General features: G+C 50.9%; 1 pseudogene; it reads right to left on the minus strand.

Annotated features, from left to right (window-relative positions):
* Nucleotides 1–1,235: 1,235 nt before the first annotated feature.
* Nucleotides 1,236–1,897, minus strand: LOC136523552 (transcription factor HY5 pseudogene; annotated as a pseudogene).
* Nucleotides 1,898–5,557: the final 3,660 nt, after the last annotated feature.

Consider the following 5,557-nt stretch of genomic DNA (forward strand, 5'->3'; position numbering starts at 1 on the left):
TATGAAAAAGACAAATTGTTGTTGCAAGAAAACATGTAAAAGCAAGATAAATCTAAAAATCATCATTTTCTATAAACATATAGCCATATTATGGTTTATCAGGTCACAATATCACTATGCAAGGTCAAAGGAACCACATTTCACATTTTTGCAAAAATAAATTATTTATAAACCATTTATCAAGCATTAATCAAGTTAAATTCATAACTCAGTCATACGTGCACCAAACATTATGAAATTTTAACCAGAGATCGCACATGCTATAAGTATGCTAGTATAAAAATTTTAGGTCATTTAGATCAATACAACAGTAGATATGACGATAGCAAGCAAAGTAAGCTAGAATTAACCAGTAATCATGATTAAATCAAAACATCATAAAAACAGTGATCAAACAACATGTTTAATATTTTTCTTAGCCATCACTTGCCAAAACAAGACTCCCAAAACTGGAATCACATTTTTAAGACATTCCTACCTCGAGATATGCATCTGACAAACTTAAAAGGATTTCTAAAAGCACTTTATAAGAATAGATAAAAGGATTAAGTCCACTTTTGGCACCTCAACTATTATGTCGATCTAATTTTAACCCTCAACTACAAAACCGTCTAGTACCGGTACCCCAACTGTAAAAATCGTTTACTTTTAACACCTGGACGGGGGTAAGGCTGTTTTGACCGACGTTGAGCGATTTTGACACGCAACCTCCATCTCAGTGACATGTGGGGCCCATGCGTCATTGACTCACATGCTATAAACATATGTTTTTACATAGCAATGGGGTACCGACGACCTGCTGGCCACGCCGCGGGCCACCGCGGCCCTCCACGACCATCTTGGGCGCAGACGCACGACCAGCGCTGATCCGCAGTCTTTGTGGCATAGAGGCCGCTGGTCGCCGGTGAGGTGATGGGCCAACGACGAGCGCGACTAGGCGGAGGTGCGGCCAGTGTGGGCACAGAGGCACGACCAGAGCGGATCCGTAGCCTATGCGGCGCGAAGGCCGTTGGTCGTCGGTGAAGCGATGGGTCAACAATGAGCGTGGCTGGGCGGAGGCACGACCATCTCGGGTGCGAAGGCACGACCGGCACGCATCCGCAGCCTGCAGGGCATGGAGGCATGACCATCGTGGCCGCAGAGGCATGACAGTGGTGACTCGTGTAACGGCGGCCATCCAGCAATGGTCAGATCAGGCAAGCGCGAGCACAGACTAGGTCCCTCTCCCATTCTCATCAGCACTTGGTGAAGTGGTGCTTCTTGCCGCCATCTCCGCCCTTGGTGCCACCACTGCTCCTCTTACTCGCATGTGCCATCGTGTTCTTTAGAATCTGCACGGTGGGAGCACCAGGGGGTCGGTCACTCAGAACGAGAGGAACGCTTTGGGGCTCAGATCGAACCGTGGAAATGAATGGGGGATGGGCGGAGGTAGGTGAGGCAGCACCTGGCGGAGCGTGTTGTCCTTGTTCTAGAGTGTGGACACCTGTTGCTCGAGCTTGGCATTGCGCAGCTCCAGGCCCTTGGCCTTGGCCTCCAGCTCCGTCAGGTACGCCTTCTTCCGCTACCGCGCCTGCTACGTGGACACACGGTTTTGAAGCACGCGCTTCAGCTGGTTCTGCTCCTTGTCCCCCACGGTGCGGTCGCGCTTCTTCTTGTTCGCCGAAGGCTGTGCCCCCATGGCTGCCGCTAGCTGCCCCCCTACTTGTCATCCTATTTTGGGGCGCTCTTCCATGCTCACGCCCGACGAGGTCGATGCCGACCCACTGCCCATCTCCGACACCCATCATATCTCCTCGTCACTCTCCACCCCTGCAGTGGCATGCATGCAATGGCAGGCGGCAGGTGGCTTTGGCAGGGATGGATGTAGGGGAGGAGGAGGAGGAAGGACCATCACCATCATCGGCAGAGGTGGCTGACCGTCGCCTTGCCGAAGAGCTTGAACCTCGTGGCGTCGGTGTCTGGGAGGTGGCTGGCCATGGCTTGGGGTGGAGGTTGAAGCGAGAGGTGGGCCTAGGGTGGGTAGGGGACGCTGGTCGGCGCCGGGTTTTATACATGGGTTTTATCCCTCCCGTGTGTGTGCCTACGTGGCGGTCAACGCTGTCGACGAAATATGGTCGGCAGTCTACCTAGGGGTATGCCCAAGGTAGTAGATTATCGGTAGATAGATGCGCAAGCTACAAACAAGATGATGACGCAAGACAGACACGAGGTTTTGTCCAGGTTCGACCACCGTGAAGGCATAATACCTACGTGATGCGTCTGATTGTATTACTGTATGTCAATGAGAGATGTTTTTTAGAGGGGTCCCCTGCTCGCCTTATATAGTCTAGGGGGCAGGGTTATAGATCTAGAAACTAATCCTAACCAGTTACAATTGCCATAAGTGGCCGAATAAGGATTCCTATTCTAACCGACCAGGATCTTGCTTGATCTTCAAGTCTTCCTTGATTCCTTGCGCGGGACTCTGAGCAAATTGTTCGGGCCGCACGTCGTCTTCTAATGGGCCAGACCCCCTGGTCCGGGCTGGCCCAAGCCTAGCCGTAAGGGTATAGGGGTTAATACCCCCACAGCTAGTCCCCGAGCACCATGTATTATGTTGCGACACGCCGTTCGATCTTCTTCGTCTAATGTGATCTGTCTTCATATCATCTCCAACTGGTTGAAGTATTGACCAAGCAAATGTGCCAATATTCTGGTCAGCACAGAGAGCAGTAGACCACGATTATAGCCAAAGATTCCGGTTGTTCGAAGAATGCATGGTGCTCTAAAGAAAAAAGAAAAAGATTTCTTTGCTGATCAAGTGTGCCCACTTGTATTTCTGAAAAGAAATGTAAGTGACCCTTGTACAATAGTAGTTATGGCCAACAGTTAGAGCGTAGGGGTCGATAAAATAAGCACATTCACCACAAGGTGAAGTGTGCCCACTTAGTCCCTGAGCCTGGTAGTAGGTAACGCAGGCACGTGGTGCCAGGGTCTAAAAAGAATTCCCAATTAAGTTGAGAATCCAATCGTCGTACAAGCGATATGAGATGCACCGGCAGGTGCATCGTACCGATGTAGTCCCCGAGCTTGCTAGAAGGCGAGGTATCAGCCTTGTAGCAAGGTCTAAGTGAGAAAAAATAAATGCCTCTCAACCATATATGAGTACAAATCACATGTAGCCAAGGAGAGCGGTCTTCGAGCAACGGTCGGAGAGTGATCGAGGCAGTCCCCGAGCGCAAGGGCGATCGAGACAGTCCCGAGCACGAGAGTGGTCGGAATAGTCCTCGAGCATGGTGGTGGTCTAGACAGTCCCCGAGCACGATGGTGGTCTGGACGATTCCCGAGCATGATGGTGGTCTGGACAGTCCCCGAGCACGATGGTGGTCTAGACGGTCCCCGAGCACGATGGTGGTCTGGACAGTCCCCGAGCACAAATAGTGTGGCAAAAAACATATGCCACTTGTACTATTATTTTATGTATTTATTTATTTACTTGTTCTATCAAGTCCAGTCTGACACGTCTAGTCAAAAAAGTAGACGGGAATAGTATATCATACTGCCTTTTTGTCTTGTCAAGCAAACAGTTGCGTGACACCTATTAGTAGGTGCGTCAGCGTGGGCCCTCCCATACTGGCAACGAAGAGGCGCATATATTGGCGTAGATCTCGAGGGTGTGAAAACAACCATCTACGGCACGTGCGCACGGCCCCCAAGAATCTCGGGCAGACGAAACGGCATAACTCATGGGTCAAATACGATATATGATAGGTCAGTTACTATTTACCGAACCCCATTGCCATTCGCAACCGCAACTTTCTTCTTCCTCTCACCAACCCTAATACATCCAAAATCGCCACCAATCAATCCACCGCCATTTCCTCGTTCACTAGCAAGGCCGGAGTCATGGCAAAAAGTGATGCTCAGAAGAAAGCAGGGGTCAGGGCGAAGGAATGGTGGAAATCGAAAAGCAACGAGCAGACCATTGAAGACCTCGTCACCATGGGGGTACTCCACAACAAGGAGCTCGCAGGATGGCGTGCGCCGGAGGGCGAGGGGTAACCCGATCCACAATCAGGTGAGATCATGGTGCTCGAGGATTTCTTTAAACGGGGATTTGGGGTTCCAGTACATCCGTTTCTTCAGGGGCTCTGTCTTTACTATGAGATTGGGATTTGCAATCTGCATCCCAACTCGATCCTCCTTGTCGCCACTTTCATACATCTCTACGAAGCATATGGGTGCTTCCAGCCCCATTTTAATTTTTTTTGCCATCTTTTCTGTCCGCGGAAGAAAGGAAGTGGTGGTTCGAAGATAGCTGAGGGTGTGTACCTCAACCTCCGTGATGGCATGAAAGCCCAGTACCTGCACTGCCCATGGAACACATCGCACGATGACTGGTATAAGAAATGGTTCTACATCCGCGAAGAGCCAAACACGATCACGCTGTGTGACGTGGGCTACATTCCGGAGAATAAGACAAGCTTGTCGGAGAAGCCCGAGCATCTAGAACAGATTCTAGAAATATTTGGATTGATCCCGTGGAAAAAACTAGATGGTCCGAGCATGGTCGGGAGCTTCATCGGCCGACGGATCTAGCCCTACCAGAAGAGGGTACATCTTGGCTATGAGTATCAAGGGAGCACAGACCCAATGAGGACGAGGCAGGGGGCGCTTGACAAAATCAAAGTCAAAGCTAGGATTGGCGAGCTATTTAACTTAGCCGATCCAAATTATGCCAGATTGAGCGACATCAAGCACGCTTTCAAGCTTGCCCGACCTCCCCCAAAGGTAACTCATCTTGCCTTGTACCCGTAGTCTTATATTGTGGTAGGATAAGTGGAAACTTACTGTGTTCACTCCCTTCTTTTTTTTACCCAGTTTAATGGTCGTGACAGAGCGACAGTGTTTGTGTCGCCACCCCCTGGAGTAGATTGGCCACAAGGAGCTGATCCCATCACCCAGACCAGCGTCGAGATCGAGGACGAAGACGTCGACTGGGCGGTGCTCAGAGCTGGAGAGGAGGTAGTGGCCAAAGCTACTGGTAAGCGGACGGCTGTCCCTTAATAGTCAAAGAAAAGATCAGTAACCACCCTGCTCACCGGGGGAGCGCTAAATATCAATGAGCCCGAGGGGGGCCCAGAGGAGAACCCGACCAGCAAGCGTCGACAGGCAATTTTTGCTTGGTCGAACGATGACACAGAGGAGGAAGAGGATGCAGACACCTTTCGACTTGTCCTTCAAAAAAGGAGAAAGCAACTGGAGTCGATGGAGCAAGGTGTCTCCTCCACGCCTATGGGACCCACATCGCCGACGGCGGTGAAGGATGCAGCCCGGTCAACCTCAGGAGTACCTGGGCAAGGAACGCGACCGGTGATGGGAGCGACAACTCGACTAAGCACACCACCGACCACTATAGCGCAAAGGACAAGCGGCGGAGAGGTCGAGCGCCAAGGCCCAGCGACAGTGCTGGATGTAGAGGGAGACTAGGAGTCACCTGCACAGCACGTGGAGCAAGCACGGCCAAAGAGACGCGCCTTCTCCACATCATTCCATGCTTCCAACATGTAAGTATTTG

The sequence above is a fragment of the Miscanthus floridulus genome, chromosome 18, assembly GCF_019320115.1.
Source record: "Miscanthus floridulus cultivar M001 chromosome 18, ASM1932011v1, whole genome shotgun sequence".
In the NCBI taxonomy this organism is placed as follows: domain Eukaryota; kingdom Viridiplantae; phylum Streptophyta; class Magnoliopsida; order Poales; family Poaceae; genus Miscanthus; species Miscanthus floridulus.